The sequence below is a fragment of the Mauremys reevesii genome, linkage group 5 (assembly GCF_016161935.1).
Source record: "Mauremys reevesii isolate NIE-2019 linkage group 5, ASM1616193v1, whole genome shotgun sequence".
Taxonomy (NCBI): domain Eukaryota; kingdom Metazoa; phylum Chordata; order Testudines; family Geoemydidae; genus Mauremys; species Mauremys reevesii.
The window spans coordinates 123409180-123430650 of record NC_052627.1 but is presented as its reverse complement, the minus strand read 5'-3'; the positions used below and the strand labels follow the sequence as shown (position 1 = coordinate 123430650).

Here is a 21471-nt window from a genome sequence, read left to right as displayed (position 1 = left end):
GGCAGCCAATTGGAGAGGACCCTAGGGAGGCTGTGCAGGAGACAGCCAATTGGAGAGGGCTACGAGGAGCAGCCAATCAGGGCCGGACAGGCCCATATAATGGCATTTAGGATTTATTGTAAAGCTAGTGTCAATGGTGCCTAGAATATTTCCATAAATCTAAATTTAAAAAATAAACATATGTACACAGTAGTCAAAAGAAGACGTCAACATTAGACAACAGTTACCATACAGTGACATCAGGGACTGGACAATGTAGTTCTTATCTGTCAATTTATTTTCTATAAAATCAGGAAAGGAGCACTGGACTCTGCGCTCTGCAGAGAAATAATATTTCCTGGTAGAGAGGGAGACTAACTATGATATATCCAATGCTGTGGAAAGGTTACACTGGAAAACGTTGATTTTTTTTTTAAAGGGTGACCACTGTAACTTTTAGTTGATGAAAATATTAAGCAACTGACTTATAACTCCATGCCTCAGTTTCATTTGCCTTCATATTTACTTACGTCTTGAGCCTAAAATCTGAGAGGAGAGTAAGAGGAGTTTCATACTGGCAATGCCACCTACTAATATTTTGCCTTTTTAGTGGTGGAAAGTCTGTGAAGAGCTTTATTTCAGGGTTGGCTTTCCTGTGACATACACAACTGATACATTGATGATTAATAGAAATTATCTGACTCAACTTTCCTTAAGATTGTACATAGCTCTTAAAAACAGCTAAATAGTAATAAAAGAGTTACCACCGAATGCATCCGCTTAGCCAAGCACTGAACTTACTAGCCACTTTGCAATTCTCAACTGGCATTTACAACTTGTTTTATAAACCCGAGAAACAAAATACAATCAGAGAAAGAAAAAGATCTGTCTCTAAACATCTCTGGGTTTTTTTCCATTTTACAGAAAATATCCATATCTGAGTGTAGTTTCTCTCCACATGTAGCAATAGTAGGTGTAATAAGATGGTCACTACTGCCCCACTTTGAAAACATAATAAAAAAATCCTGAATGGGGTTTCCATTCAGAGCAAGAGAGAGGCCAAGTGCATGAAGTAGCACTGCTTTGTTGACTGGCAGTGAAAATGAAATAGCATCACCATGGAAACTCATTTACTACCTCCTTCCTCAAGACAACAAGCAATCGCTCAGATGAGATATTTTAGGAAATCTATAAAAAGAGAAATTTGTGTTCTGTACTTTCCAGTTATTTAAAATGTGTCAGCAAAGTATGTTTTCAGGAAATGTGTGGATACCAGTTTCTTTCACAAAGTGAAAAATAATTTTATCACAATACAATAAAGACTTCTGGTGAATGTCTGACATCAATGATTGTTCTGAAGTTTTAACTTCACACTTTGAAATTAGTCTCAACTACTCTCTAACAGTGCTCTAGAAAACAGTGAGTTTCTGAAATATTTTCTTAATGAGACAAAGATGACCATTTAAAGGGACACTGACAAATTAAAATCAAATTCATTTTAAAAAGTGTTATAATAATTCAGATGTTATACCTATCCTTTAGCCCCTGACCAATTTTTGTGGTGTTTTCCATATACTCTTTGTTCCTCTGTGTCAAACCCACACAAACAAAAGGGGAACGTGACTGGACAGAAGCACACAAACTGGGGGGAAATAGAGATTTTTTTCCATTAACCACTTTAAGTCAGGATAACCTAAATGTTATTTGCAACAGTAGTATATGTAACATCTTCAGAAATAATTAGATTTTTCTGAAGTTGACGGTTTCCCTTTAATTGAAAATAACTATATTTTCAGTGACGATCCCATGCTTACACATAAATCTTTTCAGTAATAGATTAAATGCAGTATGAAGCTATTCAAACTGTAATGCATATTATTTACAATAAGTGAAGGTTTCTAAATTAAAATCACATATTAATTAATCCACATATTACGGGAAACAGAAATTCCTGTAGAAAACCTCAAAAACTATTAAACCGATTTGATTTTCATAACATCGCCTCATATCAGCTAGGAACAGAACCTAAAGCAGTTCCAGCTGCTTTACATACACTTGAAAAATTATTGAAACTTACATGTTTGACGCACCCCTGAAGGGTCCCAGTTGTATTGTAAATTTTTTTATTTTGGTTGGCAGAAGTCACTATGCACTCACTAATTTAGTATCAGCTTTAATAATAATAATCTCACTAGCATATCAAACAACCCATATTGCTGCATATCCCCAAGGAAGGCAATGGCTGTGGGAATCCAGTTCATCAGTTACCATCTCATGTTTTCTTAACTCTCTTCAGATTAGAGGACTGCAGTAAGAAAGCATTCTTAGCACTGACCCAGGTGCACCTGAAATTGGGCCATTTACCAGTTTAAATATCACAGAGATTTCCTGGAATAGTAGTCAGCAGTGAACAATCACTATTCACCATAAAATGGTTTAACTATTTAGGTATAATTTCCAAAGAGAACAAACACTTTATGGATTGATGATGAAGTTTCTTAACATTAGGTTCAGCAGCTTATGGAAACAGACAACATGTGTTGTTTAGCTACTAATTTTTCTTTTTACAGCCTGAAGTTGAATATTTATTTTCACAATACAGACTCGTAACTGTTCACCATTCAGTAAGTATATATGTTTTATAAGTATCAGAGGATCTCAATTTTTTATCTATTTTCATAACGCGGACACCTTCCAAGTGGCGAGATTGTCTCCAGAGTTCCTCCCCTTCCTTTCATGAACACACAGTGCATCTCCCCTCCCAACTTGCTATGATCCTATTTATGTATACACATAATCTTATACAGTGATATATATGCCTCTGCTTACTCCACAGACCCCACTGGCCACGTTTCCTCTCCAGCAAAGGAACTCTGCAGTGCTGTGCAGCACTGTAGCATTTATGAGGTTCCTGGATTCAAGCTCCTTTCTCTCCACTATTCAGAACTCTCCTGACCACTTCCCACCCCCCACCAAACACTCCCTGAGCTTCCCCCTACCATTGCTCAAATCCCTACCCTCATCCAAGCTCCCTGCATTCGTTGCCCCGACTCGACTCCTCTCTTTTCTTCTGAAGGTCCCCTAGTTTTCCTCTTCTATCCAGCTCTGCCCCCATGACATGATCCCCAGTTTCAAGCTTCCTCACCCACCCCTCTTTTTCCCCCACTCCAAGCACCAGTGACTTGACTTCTCTCACTCCCTTTCTGCAAGTCACAGTTTCTGCTATTATCTTTACTATTCTCTTGCCCTTAGCCCCAGTTCTGAATACCAGATAAATGGTGGTCGCTATCCAGCTCCACCTCACCATTATAAGCCATGTTACCTTCTTTCTCCCTGATTCCAGCTGCCTTGTTCCAAAGCCAGCCTCATTTGGCTTCTGCATGCTCCCTTGCAGGGGCTAGTGCTTACAGCAGGTATGCAGGAAGCATGGTGGTCCAGAGTTATGGAGCAGGCACTGCAGAACAATATCTTGCCGAATCAAGGGTCTAAGTTTTTGGTCTGATTTGGAACAAAGCTCAACACTTTCAAAATCAAAACATTTTGTTTTCAAATTTTCAAAACAAAGCTTTGCCAGGTAGGCTGACAGGGAGCCTAAAAACCTTGGCTGAGCCAGGTCCTTAGTACTACATCAACAGTACTGGGACCTTGAAGCAAAACTAGACCGAGCCAGAAAGATTGGGGACCTTGGTGCTACAATATCAGTGCCAGGACCTCAGTTCTAAATTAAATCTGCCTGGAAGAATCCAGAGATCTTGGTGTTAGGTCAACAGCACTAGGACCTCATCCAGATAAGACCGGGGACACGGATGTTGCTTAAACCAGTGTGACAAAGTTCGTCCTCTGCGTTTGCCTTGGTGGGTCCTGCGCTTACAGGTGGATTTGCTTGCCTCAGAGATTCACGACAGCCCTCAGTTTGGCCACTTTTGGCTAGTGGCTCAAACCTGCCATACACTCAGCTAACCTCATCGCTGGCCAGCATGGGGGAAACAGAGAACAATCCCCACAGTCTCTGTGTCCCACCTAGTGGGTCAGGGACAGGCCAGATCCCTTTCCAGTTTAGACCTTCCCTTCTGGTGTTTCTCACAGACCAGGTCAACTCCTCCTGTGTCCAATCAGGAGCTGGGGGGTGGGGGGAACCCAGGCCCACCCTCTACACCAGGTTCCAGCCCAGGGCCTTGTGGATAGCAGCTGTCTACAGTGTTCCCTGTATCAGCTGCATGACAGCAACAACTCCCTGGGCTACTTCCCCACGGTCTTCCCCAGCACCTTCTTTATCCTCACTGCAGGATCTTCCTCCTGAAGCCTGATCACGCTTGAACTCTTCACTCCTCCAGCAGCTTCTCGCTCCCTGCTCCTTGCACACACCCCTACTAACTGAGGGGAGGTCCTTTTTAAACCAGGTGTCCTGATTAGCCTGCCTGCCATAATTGATTCTAGAAAGTTCTTAATTGGCACCAGGTGTATTGATTAGCTTGCCTGTCTTAATTGGTTCTAGCAGGTTCCTGATTGCGCTAGGGCAGCCCCTGCTCTGGTCACTCAGGGAACAGAAAATTGTTCATCCAGTGACCAGTATATTTGCCCTCTACCAGACTCCTGTACCCCACTGCTCTGGTCTGTCACATAAGGCATACATCCACCCAGACTGGAAGATATCCAGCGTTGATGCTGAACTTACACATTACTAGGCTTAGCTGACTGGGCCTGAAGAGTCTCCCCGTTCAGTAGCAGAGTGTGAAGCAGCCAACCTGGTCCTGAGGACGATCCAGACAACACCTGAGTCTGATGGGTATCATTGCTTCTTTTGTCTTCTACCTAAAATACTCTTTACTAACTGTCAGTCTAACTAAACAAAAATAGCCCCTGAAAGGGTAGAAGAGAAAGAAAAAAAACAATGAGGGAAATGTTGAGAAGACTGTGAGAGATCCAAGCTCACTGTAACTTTGGTGATTAACAAGGAACTGAAGGGCGGTGAGTCGGTTCCCCTTTTACACTCTTGGGATCCTTTATAAGGGGGGCGGGGGATGGATGCTGCTCCCAATGGACGCTGCTCTGATTCTGCAGCTCAACACCAGGAGGCACTGATCCTAGAAGTCGGACTACATAGAGGCCACATGAACAACAGTCAAGTAATATGCAATTGACCAAACAAGTATATAGAAAAAATAATGAGTTTTTGCAATTTTGCAAAACACTCAACATTTAAGGAAATATTTTCCCTGCAATGCTTTTTTTTTCTAAATAGGTCCAACCAGAGATTGCTACCCAAAAATTTGAAATGTAACTTCAGTTTACTGAAGTACAAAATACCACATATTTTGATAGCTAAAAGGCTAATATTTACATTAAAGTGAATGTACATTCTGAGTTCAATTTCAGGGGGAAAACAATGGCAAAATATGGATTAACCATTTCCCTCCACTTTATATTTTTACATTAAATAGTTAAATTTAATCATATTCAACTCCTGTCATCCCCATTAGGCAGGAAGACAAGTCTGAGAACACCTCCAACTCCTACTAACAGAGAATGTCAACACCTCCTTTGATGAGTGGAATCTACTATCCTCCCCAAAACATACAATAGCGTGATCGGTACTAAAGACATCACAAATTACCTCCCAGTGCTTAAGCTTTTCTAATCAAGAAGCTAACAAAAAACAGCTTCCAATGATACTATCAGCTACAAGTATTCTGGAACCTTCTTAGTAACGCATGGGACAGCGAATATGTGTTGCTCTGATAGATGGCTTCCTCTTGTCTATATATAGGGGAATGCTATCCATACACCTTCTGCTGTCTGTGTCAGAAATCTAATGCCATTCATCACCAATTTCTCCTCTTCTCCTTACAAGAGACTTCATGGGTGAAAAGAAATAACTTGCAACAGCTTAGGTACTTCCTCTCAGACCACAATTAGAAAGTCATTATGGTGAACTGTAACTCCATCTCCAAAACCCTCATTTTGGAATTCCACAAGACTCAACCATTTTCTCTCCCAACATTATTTAACGTCTTTATGAAACTACAGAGTGAGTTGATGAGATAGCATGAGCTGAAGTGCCAGTAGTACAGCTGAGTGCTGTCTGTGTACAGCTCCTTTGTATGAACCACAAATAGTACCTTCTCCAAGCTCTCAATGCCTAGTCAAAATTAGTATGTTGATGAAAAGCAGCTGGCTAAAGCTCATCCTTGCAAGACTAAAATAATGCTGTTAGGAAAAAAGAAGCACTTTGAAATTTGCCTTCTTTACTCCAGTGTCATCTGCTTTCACATTGTTAAGTAGGTCAACAGCCTTGGGGGCCCTTTAGGACTCATGGATACTACTGAATACCCCATGAGCTATGGTAGCAAAAACTACTTACAGTTATCTGTGACTAGCCAGAAGATTATGCCCCATCAGACTGGTCAGAGCACCTAGCCACGGTGATCCAGGCATCTGTTACTTCTAGGATTCATTTTTTTCAGTTCATTTTATTGAGGAATGGAAGCCACAACCTAAAAAATCTCCACCTGAAAAAAAATGCAGCAGTCCAAACAGATCACTGTAAACTCATCACCACAGTGATCCATTCTCTACCATAGGACCCTATGGAAGACTGAGTCCAGTTCAAGGTCTCTAACCTGATATACAGAGCCCTCCATGGGACTATCTGTGCTGACTATGAGATTGCCTATTCCTCTGCCGCTATGACTTCTGAGACAGCTACTGGAGTAAATAAACTATCAACCAGTAGAGGGGAACTCATGGGTGTGGAAGACAGAACCTTCACAGGAACTGGTCCTAAACCATAGAACTTACTACTGCAAGATATGAGTGACTACAAACCCCACTGCTTTCAGAACTAAATCCAAAGCTCATTTCTTCAACTTCGTTCTCCCTCAAGTTGTTCTCAATGCACAATCTACACAGAGGATACAACACGTACTCAGACAAACAAAGTAGGAACAAAAGAACCTATAAACTAATCAAGCCATTACTCCTACAGGCTGGAAACTAAGAAGAGACAGGTCATTCAAGAGACACTCAGAGTTTATGGCAATAACGGACTTGTCGATAAATAGATAACCACAGCAAAAGCTCTCCTGAGTGTAAAGCAACAACTATCTATTCAGGGAAAAAGCCATCTTTATTAGATGCAGGTCACTAAACATTCACACAAATCCCCAACATCATCACCTAATATGGTCTATGAGTTACTACATTTTCTGCATCAATTAGTAATATAGTAATTGACCTTTGTGGATCTGGACTCTACTGCTTTGGGACTTGCCAAACTGATGATTTAGTTGGGGATTTGCCCTGCTTTGAGCAGGGGGTTGGACTAGATGACCTCCTGAGGTCCCTTCCAACCCTGATATTCTATGATTTGATGGACAGTGGAGTCCCTTCCCCTCAGCCAATCAGATGATGCTGGGAGTGGAACTCAAGACAGGAGCCATCTTGCCAGGACTGGACAGTGAGGCAGCATCTGTGGTGCTGGGCAGGGCTGGCTCCAGCGTTTTTGCCGCCCCAAGCAGCAGGAAAAAAGAAAAGAAAAAAAAAAGCCGCGATCAGCGGCACCTTGGCGGCAGCTCTACCGCCACCACTTCATTCTTTGGTGGTGATTCGGCAGCAGGTCCTTCCCTTCAGGAGGGAATGAGGGGCCCGCCACCGAATCACCACCGAAGAGCCGGACATGCCGCCCCTTTCCGTTGGCCGCCCCAAGCACCTGCTTGCTGCACTGATGCTGGGGGAGCAAGGGAAGCTTCTGGGATCTGACTAGAGGAAGGAAAGGACTGAGTATCGAGTCTTTCACCTGAGAGACAGAAAGGCACTGGGTGAAGAGATTACAGAGACCCAGTACACCATGGTTGGAGTTAATGTAAGACTGACTTGTACACAGACTCTCGCCTCCTTGCTCTATGCCACTTAGTGGTCACTCTGAACAGTCACATAACACAACACAGCCCAGGAAAGGTAAAGCCTGTGCGAGGCCTGTAAGGAGTCAGGGGGATAAAAGGCCAGAAGAAGCAGCGTGGAAAGGGAGTGCTGATGAGGAATCTCAGTGGAACCCAGTTAACAGCCAGAGGTAGTTGGGTTAGGGTTCAAGAAGGCTTGGGACCCAGAAGTGAGCCCTCATCCATAGGATTGTAGCAGGCACTGGCTCCAGTATTGCCAGTTCCAAGTGCTCAAAAATCATGAGAGTCAGGCCACCCAAAATCAAAGATTTTTTTAACTGTTTATAAGTCTTTAGGGTGAACTTGGGTCCCATTGTCAAGGTTTTCTCTGCAACTATGAAAGCTAGAAACTTATTTTTAAAAACCTCCTGAGATTCTCACATAATCAGACGATTCCAGGAGCTGAGGCTTTAAGAAAATCACTATATCATTTGAGACCTGAGATAAAAATCACAAGTTGGCAACACAGTTGTTTAAAGTTCCAGCCTGCAGAGTGGATAGCCTGGGGCATAGTTATAATTTTGTTAATTGTGTTATTCTCTAAAAAGGTTATCTATGTGTTTTCAATGCTGTTTAATGTAATACCTTTTATTGAGTTACCCGGTGTTCCCAATAGCCCTTATCTAACCATCTCTCTGCCAGATTGAGAGTAAAGTTCCTTGTTTGTTTTGTGACCCGTGCGTGAGAGTCTCATTCTTGTGTGAACCCACCAAGTGTTAAATGCCCACATGGCTCTAGTAGTTGGTGCACCTTCAGTGCTTGCCTCTGGAGAGTTTGTGCTAGTGTAGGTCATGGCTACTGACTCAAACCAATTTTGTGTGCACCACTGCACATGCAGATTGCAGCTTATGCCATCCAAGATAAGGGGGCAGAAGAAGTCAGTTACAATACTTTCCTTTCCTGTATTCCTCATCCACGACTTAAGAGATTTATCCATCAACTGTTGCACTTTACTAATTTCAGGTTTCTGTTTCAGAGCTGACCAATTCTCACCACTCTTCTGCCCGTACTAACAGTACTGTATACCTGACATTCTAAAACCTTCACTGTTTAAACGGGCATCAGGTAAATAAATTATATTTGTAGAAATAGTGATCTAAAAACTTCTTAACCTGGACTTAAATTGCACCATTCAATAAAAACTACAGAAAATACGGTTTGCCTTGCTAGGTAACCACTTTTTTTTGCCACTGTTTTGTTTTAAGAACATCTTGCACATTTGTTTTTCCTCCATTAGCTCCTGTTTCCTAGCATATCCTTCTGGACTATGACTCGATACAGCAATTGTTTTGACTCCAGATTCCAATTCTTTTCCCTGCTCTGTCTAGATAACTGAGGATAATAATGTTCTCTTCCTACCTTCAGGTTATATCCGTCCCCTTCTCATAGTAAGGCTTCCTGGTCTGTTTTTGTTTCCCTAGTTAGACTAGTGTGCCCTCTGTGCAACAATTGACCGCCTACTTCCAAAACAACAGTTGAAAATCTGAGTGCAGTCATCTCCTAGAGCCCACTAATCAAAAATTCCACCGTGTCTCTCTTACCCAGATGCCACCTTTCTGAGTAGCAGCAACAGCACTAGACCAGCTCACAAAAGGGCCTCTCTTCATAGTCATTCTGTGATTTTTTTTCCTCAAGGAGAGATGAAGAAGAAAACTTCCAAGCTGCTTGTCTACCTGAACTTGTTCTCCCTTTTTTCATATGGGTGTAAAAATGTCTGCTTTTTTTAAAAGGACCTTGATCCGATTCTCTGGGTGGCCACAATACTATTAACAAAGCTGTACTGACATAATCAATGGTACTGGTGAATAAACGAAGTTGTTTTGTCATTATATGGCACTGTATAAGTTGAAGCCATAATTGTTAAAGACAGGCATGTTAATGTCTGCCCCATTCAAAACATCAGGGGGAAAAAAATCAATGTTTGGCAATTGCAAGAACGCAAAGTCAGTAGATGAAATAACATTTTTAACCTTCTAAACCAGCATTACAAACAATAGAGAATAAAAGTAAACAACTTAAAAACATTTTACTGTTCATTTAAGTGCTCAGTTTAGACAGACTACTTAATCTAAATAATATTGAATATTATAATAATGCTCCATTGCCCTCAAAATGTATTAAGACCATTAAATATGCATGTGAAGCGGTAGCTCATGCTGGTGTATATCCAGCATGAACAGTTTAGAATGTACTTCCAGCCTTTCTACTTTAAGGACCAAAGATATTTAACTAATAGGTCAAATTTACAGTCACCAACAATCGAAATGCTGCAATAATTTGTATTAACTATTTTTATAATAGCTTACTATTAACTTTGCCATAAAAGGTTTTCCACCTCTATAAGGAACATAGGTATGATAAAAAAATATTCCAGTGCACTGGAAGTGAGCACACAGAAAACTCACTAGCCATCTGAACACCAGTTTTCTTCCTATTCTTGGTATGCATCAGTGCTCCAACATTGCAACTACTGCCTGGTAAAGTGCCTCAAAATTATACAGCACCTGGAGAGCAGCCCAATACCTTGAAACAGCAGAATTTAGAGAAAATCTGCTACTTCTTCCATTTTCATACACAATTAAGTTTAAAAGGTAAACATCAAACTTTGGTTTCCTATCGACAGAAGTAAAAAGAGCACACATGCTAATGTAGAATTAGGACCCATTTCAGTGTTATTTACTACTTGCATTTTATCAATTTTATTTATTTTCCATCAGAAACTATAGTCAGATAGTCCTTGAAAATTAAATGGACTGGATTATATAATTTCTTCTCTCCTATCTATCCTTTACCACGGGATTCCCAAAGACCTCTGATGTCCCAAAGGCCCCCTCTCACCTAACCACCTAAGAGGCTAATAGGCTGGTTGTAATAGGATGTACATATGAAAGGATGAAATCTTGTGCCTAAAAATCAAGTCAGTTCATCATCAATTCTCCATTAATCCCTTATGGCCATTTTGTTATTATTCATAGGAGGTAAATTAGCCCCCCCCCCTTTCCAACTGCATGTATATTGGGAACCCCAGCCCTTATTAGAGGCCTACATTTTGACTACTTTATCTAACCTCTAGATGTCCTTTCAAAAATACCAACCAACCAAACCAAAACACAAAAAACTTAAGAACATAAGAACATAAGAAAGGCCGTACCGGGTCAGACCAAAGGTCCATCTAGCCCAGTATCTGTCTACCGACAGTGGCCAATGCCAGGTGCCCCTGAGGGAGTGAACCTAACAGGCAATGATCAAGTGATCTCTCTCCTGCCATCCATCTCCATCCTCTGACGAACAGAGGCTAGGGACACCATTCTTACCCATCCTGGCTAATAGCCATTTATGGACTTAGCCACCATGAATTTATCCAGTCCCCTTTTAAACATTGTTATAGTCCTAGCCTTCACAACCTCCTCAGGTAAGGAGTTCCACAAGTTGACTGTGCGCTGCGTGAAGAAGAACTTCCTTTTATTTGTTTTAAACCTGCTGCCTATTAATTTCATTTGGTGACCCCTAGTTCTTGTATTATGGGAATAAGTAAATAACTTTTCCTTATCCACTTTCTCAACATCACTCATGATTTTATATACCTCTATCATGTCCCCCCTTAGTCTCCTCTTTTCCAAACTGAAGAGTCCTAGCCTCTTTAATCTTTCCTCATATGGGACCCTCTCTAAACCCCTAATCATTTTAGTTGCTCTTTTCTGAACCTTTTCTAGTGCTAGAATTTCTTTTTTGAGGTGAGGAGACCACATCTGTACACAGTATTCGAGATGTGGGCGTACCATGGATTTATATAAGGGCAATAATATATTCTCAGTCTTATTCTCTATCCCCTTTTTAATTATTCCTAACATCCTGTTTGCTTTTTTGACCGCCTCTGCACACTGCGTGGACATCTTCAGAGAACTATCCATGATAACTCCAAGATCTTTTTCCTGACTCGTTGTAGCTAAATTAGCCCCCATCATGTTGTATGTATAGTTGGGGTTATTTTTTCCAATGTGCATTACTTTACATTTATCCACATTAAATTTCATTTGCCATTTTGTTGCCCAATCACTTAGTTTTGTGAGATCTTTTTGAAGTTCTTCACAATCTGCTTTGGTCTTAACTATCTTGAGTAGTTTAGTGTCATCTGCAAACTTTGCCACCTCACTGTTTACCCCTTTCTCCAGATCATTTATGAATAAATTGAATAGGATTGGTCCTAGGACTGACCCTTGGGGACTTGCTACTAGAGGTTGCTAATATATTCCTTAGACTGCAGAATCCAGAAAAAAATTAATGGATTTACTGAACTAACAATGCACTGAATTAGATGGAAAGCCTCAATAACCACAAATATAAATTCCATATTCCACTTCTCTGAAAAACTTTGAAAGCGAGACTTAACAGAAAATGCATGGTGCTCTTTTACTCTTTCCACAAAACTCAAGTGAGAAGCAAAATTTATGACTAGGAAAATGATAAAATGAGTTTTGACTTGTGAAGGCTTGGAGCAAGAGACAGAGAAAGTTAGATCAAATCTTGGATAAAATCTCATAGACAAACTGCTTTTCTACATGGGGACATAAGGAGATCAATGACTCTAAAAGAGGACAAAAATGTGAAGACACTCATTTACCTTACCATGTTTAATAGGAATTCTAACACAGACAACTAAATTGCTTTTAGTACTGGGGCAGCTTTCTGACAGATTCCTTCTAAAAATATTAAATAAAACCTAAAGACAATAGCAAAATAAAACACTTCTTTCTTCAAGAGTACCAAAAGTAAAAGATTTGAGTAAATACTGCACTAGATCCACATCAAAGTTCTCTTCATATGGTTTAACAGTGAGCACTATTCTGTAGAGGGTAAGTGTTAAAAGTTGGGAATGTTCATTACATTCATTTAATTTAGATCTGAGTAACAGTTATGCCTTTAGGACAGAAACACACCAAACGGAAAAGGAGAAAATGGAATAATGTATAGGGATTAAAATGTGCTTTGGTGTCTTAATCAATTGACTCCTGTAGGGATCTTTTCAGGCTTTGAGAAAGTATGAACCAGCCCTATGTACCACACTTACCAAAATAACCTGTTGCTAGTAAACTCCAAAAGGATTAGGTGAAGTTGCCACAACTCCAATTTCTCTAGGAAAGACTGTGTTCTAAGACTCCTATTGTTATGACAACATGGTTTGCTGAAAAATAATAAAAGTACTTTGCACTTATTTAATGCTTTACATTTTCAAAGTAGGGAAACTGAGGCCCAGTGGGGTTTGACCAGTGATGAGCTGGAGCCAGTTCACACCAGTTCACAAGAACTGGTTGTTAAATTTAGAAGCCAGTGTAGAACCGGTTGCTAAAGGGGTGGCCCCGCTTCCGCAGGGGGCAATTTAAAGGGCCCGGGGCTCCCAGCAGGGGCTGGAGCCCCAGGCCCTTTAAATTGCCACCAGAGCCCCCCTGCTGGAGCCCTGGGGTATGGCTGTGGGGCTCTGGGGGCTATTTAAAAAGTCCGGGGCTCCCGCTGCTTCTACCGCCCCGGCCCTTAAAATAGCCGCCAGAGTCCCACTGCTTCCCCAGGGCTCCCTCGGCTATTTAAAGGGCTGGGGCGGTAGAAGCTGGGGAGCCGCGGGCCCTTTAAATAGCCCCCACAGCCCAGGGGTAGTGGGGGGCTCCAGGGGGCTATTTAAGGGGCCAGGGCTCCAGCTGCCACTGCCGCCCCGGTCCTTTAAATAGCCGCCGGAGCCCCGCCACTTCCCCAGGGCTCCGGCGGCTATTTAAAGGACCAGGGTGGGGTAGAAGCAGAAGAGCCCCGGCCCTTTAAATAGCCCCCAGGCTGCTGCTGCTACCCTGGTGGGGGGGGGAGAAGAAACTTGCGGGTTCTGAGGGAGGCAGTTGGGGGCAGGATGTGGGTTCAGGGCCGGCTCTAACTTGTTTGCCGCCCCAAACACTGCCGTAGGTTGCCGACCCTTGCACTAGACCACACTGCTTTTCAAATACATAATAAGATGTTTATTGCAGCCTAGCCAAAGTTTCTTGAATATCTGTTGAGTCAATGTCTGTTTCCTGTATGCTGTTGGATGTTTACATAAGAGAGTATTGGTTTTAATCTCTATGTATTTGCTTTATACATACCTTGAAAACCAGTATACATGCCTTAAGAAAACGAGCATTTTTTCCCCACAAAATGAATCACTTGCCTTATGCCACTGATTTCTATGTCTGTGTTACTGCAACAGAAATGGTGGGAAAACATCATTCTTAAAGGTGTGACCTTGTCCATTTAGATTCTTTTAAATCAACATAGGGATTTTGAAATGTCAGTTATCCAAAACAGAAGATAAACTTGTCATTTTTTTCTTAGGCTTCTTAGGTTGGGAAGCAGGTGTGAAAGGAATGAACTGGTAATGAAAATGATGTTCATTACAATAAGTTACAAGAAAAAGTTCATGAAATTGGAGTCCTGGAACAAGGAAGAACTTGTGCGTTCTAAAACCATGAATAAATCCCTTCAGTGAAAAGATCAGGTTTTTAGCTTCCATTTTTAAATACTGAGAAACTTCCTTTGCTTTTTCTCAGTGGCAGAAACTGAATGGAAACAAAATAAAAAAACATGTCAACCATATTATGAACCTTTCCTTTACAAATAAATTGCAGTTCTTTTTATTGTTGTATGTAATGCTGTTCTTGGCCAAAAGAAAATGGAAAATTAATCATCAATATTCCTCAGTCTTTCTTCCCCTCTGGGTTCAAAGGAAGAACCTATTAAAGAAGAACCCATTAAAGCTCTCAAAAACACCTCCAGTTTGATTTCCACTATTTCACTCCACTGAAACTGCTCTCAGAACATTAAATGACCTCTTCTTGTGCCTCTACTATATCCTCATCTGCACACATACAAAACGGGAAATGACTGCCTAGGAAGGAATACTGTGGGGATCTGGGGGTCATAGTGGACCACAAGCTAAATATGAGTCAACAGTGTAACGCTGTTGCAAAAAAAGCAAACATCATCCTGGGATGTATTAGCAGGAGTGTTGCAAGCAAGACACAAAAAGTAATCCTTCTGCTCTACTCCGCGCTGATTAGGCCTCAACTGGAGTATTGTGTCCAGTTCTGGGCATCACATTTGAGGAAAGATGTGGACAAATTGGAGAGCAACAAAAATGATTAAAGGTCTACAAAACATGACCTATATGGAAAGATTGAAAAAAATGGTTTGTTTAGTCTGAAGAAGAGAAGACTCAGAGGGGACATGATAAAAGTTTTCAAGTACATAAAAGGTTGTTACAAGGAGGAGGGAGAAAAAATGCTCTCTTTAGCCTCTGAGGATAGGTCAAGAAGCAATGGGCTTCAATTGCAGCAAGGGAGGTTTAGGTTGGACATTAGGAAAAACTTCCTAACTGTCAGAGTGGTTAAGAACTGAAATAAATTGCCTAGGAGATTGTGGAATCTCCATCGTTGGAGATTTTTAAGAGTAGATTAGACAAATAACTGTCAGGGATGGTCAAGATAATACTTAGTCCTGCCATGAGTGGAGGGAACTAGACTAGAAGACCTCTCAAGTTCCCTTTCAGTCCGATGATTCTATGATTCGATGATCCTAAAACTTTCAGTGGCCGTTGAGACCACTGACCACTCTCTATTTCTTGAAATACTGTCCTTCATTGCCTTTCAAGACTCTGTCCTTGCCTACTTTGCTTCTTACCTCTCTGATCATTCCTGCTTTGTCTTCACTGGTCCTCGTCTTCCTCTCTCCTTTCAGTGGGCATCCCCCAGTGCTCAGATCTTGATGTCTTCTGTCTCTGCACCCTGTCCCTAGATATTATCCACAAGCAAAATATGATATGCCTATCATCTTTATGCCAACAACTTGCAAATCACCTCTCCCCTAAAGATGTCTCTCTCCATCCAATCCCACATCATGGCCTGTCTTTCTGTCACCTCTTTGTGGATGTCCAGCTGGCATATTAAACTTAATATGGGCAAAATAGAGCTTTTTATCTGCCCCACAAAACTTTTACCTCTCCCAAATTTCTCTGCTAATATGGATAACACCACCATTCTCCGAGTCATTCACACCCATAAGGAAGGCCCTGTGTAAATCATGTTGTTGTTCTTTTTTAAGTCATGGCAGCATCACAGGCTTGAGAGAGAGCATAAAATTAACAGTCCCACAGTTCCCACAAGAGCTTTGCTTACAAATGAAATGGAAGAGCCCTGGTACTTTAAGGGAATTCACTTCTAGACCCTTGACAAATCCCTCAACAATGAATTCTAAAACCTTTAAAATCAAACAGTTAGTGATCTCAAAACATTTATTTAACAAAAATATACCATATTCTCAGCATAACTATAAAGAAAAACTGAATTTTACTCTTTCCCAAGCAGTCACAATCCTATAGAACTCTTCTAAAGTCAGCCTGTCTCTTTTACTTTCCATGTGAATCAGGGTTGAACACCACAAAACTAGGTCCAAAGTAGGGAAGAAACGTCAGATGGAGTTTAACTGTCATGCCCTGATGTCTGACAACCTGCGGATTCTGGACCTGAAAGGGACTACCAGAATGTCTTCTACCCGATTCTGCTGAATTTTCAAGACTTTAATGAAAGAAATGAATATACCCCACAACACCAAGCAATAATGTATTACAACCCACAGACAGATGTAGATGCAAAAACAGTAATTCTCTAGCTATCTGGGTGCAAATCAAATAAAACATGTCTTCCTCAGGTGTCTGCACGTTCAGGAGAACACCTGCAGATTTGGCTCCCATTCCAAGCAAAGATGATTCTGTCTGGTGAGTCAGTCAGCCCATGTCTTGGCTTTCTTCTGTACACAAACAGACCATAATCAGCAATGATTTATCTCCAGCAAGGAACACAGCTCCAGCAAGGAACACAGCTCAACGGTCACTGTGAGCAGCTGACCGCCTCTGAAAGTTCCTTGCTTGGTGAGAGAAGTCATTCTCTGTGTTTCTCTGTTGTCATAGTGGGCCAGGATATGCTGTTCCAACAGACTGACCAAGAAGGATGGGCCAACTGTCACTAGTTCAGGCACTTCTTCCTTAGAGCAAGCAAACTTTCAAACAAAAACAAATGAAAAAACAAAACAAAAACAATTTTGGTGGTAATATAAGCAGAGGATGTTGGGGTTATAAAATCCATGTACAGAGGGTATCAAAATCCTGGCTCAGCCAGTTCAAGACAGGACAGAGTGTGCCAATAATTATGAAAAAAAACTACAGACATCTTAGGTGCATTCTGAATCATGGCACCAATGCAGTCCACAAACTATCCCTACATCATGATCATCTGAGACTAACCCTTCGGCTCCATCGGGAAAAAGGCAGTAAAATCAAAGAACAAGAGAACTATCTTACTAGTTTACAGTGGGTCCCTTTGGAGCCTCCCATCAGTGCTACTGCTATGTTTACTGCTCATGATCCAGTGCAGTGAGTTTTGGAGAATGAGCTTTGTATACACAGAGCTCTGTGAAAATAAATGGAGGCCCTTGAATCAGAAGTTCTTAAACAGAGCCTGCAGACTGTAGGCACATCACAAGGAGCCGTCTCCTCTTCCTTATTTCCAGATATTAAAAATTAATTAGTACACAGGCAAAAATTCATTAAGTACTTTCCTCCTACTGTACATGTTCATGTTCCATGTAAGCAATGTTGACATAGGGATGTTATGGGATCACCAATAGAAAAGATGGTCAGCATGATCACAAATGGGAGAGCAAGTGGACCACAAGACATTCTCTTTAATATGGGATCACCACTACAAAAAAAAAACGAAGAGAACTTTTAGCATAAGATATCTGATCTCTCTCTGTCTGCCAGAGCCCTGGTCAGGGTACATCACAAGTTGCTGACCTAGTCCTGTTCACCAGAAAATCTTGATCCACCATTCCCCTAACCATTCAAACACCAGCTCAGACACATTGCACTGGACTAGATCTGCAATTCTTGATACATTATCTGTTCCTTTACTCCACCACCTGTTGTATTTCCATTTTAACTCCACTCCCACCTGGTTGGCATGGCTAGGCAGAAGACACCATTGCACACTCAATCTTGACATTCAACAGGGGACTCCCAATTGAGTGGCTTCCCAGAATTTACTTAAATTGGCCTTCTTTATTGTGGTACCCCTCATCCCCAAAGCAACCAGGTTAAATTGCTGTTGTCCATCAGCCTGACCCACTTAACTGAAATGGTAGAATCTGGGGTGGATTAAGAAAAGGAGGGAAGCTGCATGCTTTGCTTCCTGACTAACTCCTCTATCCTGATTCTCGCCACTATTTTTCTCTTCCTTTCTTTTCTTCTCTATTCTTCTTTTCTTTCTTTCTGCAAAAAGAGTGATCAGATTAGGGAAAAGGAAAGCTGGATAGGGCTGAGCTGAATTGCTTCATGCTTCCACAAGTGAGGAGGTAAAATGATTGGGAATAAGGGTGTGGAACACTGTAGTTTTTCTTTTCCGAAGGTGACTGTCGGTCTTTTTTCCCCCTACGTGAATCATGATAAGAGGAGACATAGGGTACATCTACACTACGGGATTATTCCGAATTTACATAAACCGGTTTAGCAAAACAAATTGTATAAAATCGAGTGCGCGCGGCCACACTAAACACATTAAATTGGTGGTGTGCGTCCACGGTCCGAGGCTAGCGTTGATTTCTGGAGCGTTGCACTGTGAGTAGCTATTCCGTAGCTATCCCATAGTTCCCGCAGCCTCCCCCGCCCCTTGGAATTTCCGGGTTGAGATCCCAGTGCCTGATGGGGCAAAAATCATTGTCGCGGGTGGTTCTGGGTAAATGTCGTCAGTCACTCCTTCCTCTGGGAAAGCAACGGCAGACAAGCATTTCGCGCCTTTTTTCCCTGGATTGCCCTGGCAGATGCCATAGCATGGCAATCATGGAGCCTGTTTTGCCTTTTGTGACTGTCACCGTATGTGTACTAGATGCCGCTCACAGAGGCGATTCAGCAGCGCTACACAGCAGCATGCTTTTGCTTTTGCATGACAGCAGAGATGGTTACCAGCCATACTGTACCATCTACCATACCATAAATCGGTAATAAGATGATCATGGTTACCAGTCCTTTTGCACTGCACCATTTGCTGCTGTCATAAGTGCCCCTGGCTGAGATCAGCCAGGGGCGCAAAAGCCAACATTGGGAATGACTCCCTGAGTCAATCCCTCCTTTTTGGTATCTAAAAATAGAATCAGTCCTGCCTAGAATATGGGCAAGTGTACTAGAGAACCACTGTATCATAGAACCAGAGAGCACAGCTGCTCTGTGTCAGATCCAGCAGAAATTATGAGCTGTATGCTATTCACAGGGGGTGCTCCTGCAACAACCCCACCTGTTGATTCCATTCTTCCCCCAGCCTTCCTGGGCTACCATAGCATTGTCCCCCCACTTGTGTGATGAAGTAATAAAGAATACAGGAATAAGACACAGTGACTTGTTAGTGAGAAATGAGTGGAAGGCAACCTCCAGCTGCTATGATAGTCCAGACAGGACATTAAGCAGTGTGGAGGAGAGGAGCCCAGCATCCCGCTGCTAGTCCAGGGGCAATTGAATCTTTTCTTTACACATGAAGGGTGGGGGCTGATGGAGCTCAGCCCCCTGTTGCTATGATGAGGACGGTTACCAGCCATACTGCACCATCTACCAGGAAAAATTAGGGCCAGGCGCCCTTTATCGACCTCACGGATGCTAGTCGGCATGGTTACCAGTCCTTTTGCACTGCCCCATGTGCCAATAGGCTGATGATGACGATGGATATCAGTCTTACTGCACCATCAGCCACCCATGGCGGCGAGGGAGCAAGGATGTTGGTGTTGAGTGCTGCAGCATCACGTCTATCTGCAGCATTCAGTAAAGATAGGGTGACATGTAAAAGAGTCAAGAGAGGATTGTTTTCCCTTTCACTTCTGGGGGTGTGGCGGGGCGCGTAAATTGCCGAGCTATGCCCGGACCCACCGCGGACACTGTTTTTGACCCTAGAAGCATTTGGAGCTCAGCCAAGAATGCAAATGATACTGCAGGAACTGTGGGATAGCTTGAGTCCTCCAGTCCATGAGCGTCCATTTGATTCTTTGGCTTTCCGTTACGCTTGTCACGCAGCAGTGCACTGAGTCCCTGCTATGGCATCTGTCTGTAGATTTTTTTTAAATGATTTTGAATTTCGTCTTCTGTAACAGAGCGCTGATAGAACAGATTTGCCTGCCCTTACTGCGATCACATCCGCATGGTCCATGCTGGAGCTCTTTTTTTATTTTGATTTCGGACTGCATCGCCACCCGTGCTGATCGGAGCTCCACGCTGGGCAAACAGGAAATATTCAAAAGTTCGCGGGGCTTTTCCTGTCTACCTGGCCACTGCATCCGAGTTCAGATTGCTGTCCAGAGCGGTCAGTGGTGCACTGTGGGATACCGCCCGGAGGCCAATACTGTCGATTTGCGGCCACACTAACCCTAATCCGATATGGTAATACCGATACTAGCGCTACTCCTCTCGTTAGGGAGGAGTACAGAAACCGGTTTAAAGAGCCCTTTATATCGATATAAAGGGCCTCTCAGTGTGGACGGGTGTGGCGTTAAATCGGTTTTACGCTCCTAAAACCGGTTTAAACGCTTAGTGTAGACCAGGCCATAACTTAGAGTAAGAACTTCTGTAGGATTTGGGTAAGGTTGAAAAAGGAGTGACATGCAACAACAATTATTTGAAGAGTGAGAAGCAAATTCTAAACGTAAAAAAAGTAAAACAATGTGGACTATGGATTCTTCCCAGAAGTGAATTGTTTTATTTGAACAGACTGCATTAAATCGGCTATTTATTTTTTCACATATTAGTCAGTGTAGAGACTTCATGTGAAATTCATAAATAAAAATGTCATATATATAGTGGTGCATACCAGCTTACAGATGGGTTAGAGTGTGTGCTTTTATAATAAAGAGAAAGGGCATTTAGCTCTGCCTCATGAAGCATGAAAGGGAATCTGAAAAGAATAAAAGCATGACCTTAATTCAGTAACTTACTGTGTTATGGATGCTCTTGTCTAAAAATTCACGGACATTCCCACTTTAAAAAAAATTAAAACAGTTTTTAAATGCCAAAAATGGATAAAAATTATGAAAAAATGGACTAAATTCTGCCATGTATTTCAGAATTGTGTCCACATCTGGTTCAACTAAGAAAGGCCCTTAGTAACGAATACATATTAAGTATGCCTTCAAATGTACATATAGAGCTTAGGCTCTCAGATAGAGTTCTTCTTGATGCAGTGTTGGAAGCCATTTCCCTGGTATTCAGGCAGAAAGCACCGTGGAAGAGGCTGCCAGAAGAAAAAAAATAATCCCTCACCACTGTTTGTAATATGGCTAATAACCCTTTCACCTATTACTCTTGTAAAAAGCAACTCTGGAATCTGAATTGTTTAGCTGTCAAATTATGGCTCCTGAGATGTAATGTTGCAACAGTACAAGTATATAAAGAGAGTATGTTTTAAAAATAAGGTCTTCATTTTTTTCTGTTTGTTGTGACCTTGAGCAACCAAAG

General features: G+C 41.9%; 1 protein-coding gene and 1 long non-coding RNA gene across 2 annotated transcripts in view; both read right to left on the bottom strand.

Annotated features, from left to right (window-relative positions):
- The window catches only part of CTBP1 (C-terminal binding protein 1), a 274979-nt gene that overhangs the window by 181373 nt on the left and 72135 nt on the right, over positions 1 to 21471 (bottom strand). The window lies entirely within an intron of this gene.
- Positions 6467 to 20984, bottom strand: LOC120406406. Its single transcript, XR_005599254.1, has 5 exons — positions 20952 to 20984; positions 18115 to 18252; positions 15609 to 15718; positions 14036 to 14130; positions 6467 to 6488 (listed from the first exon to the last, which is right to left on the bottom strand). It is a non-coding gene; the product is annotated as an uncharacterized LOC120406406 (long non-coding RNA).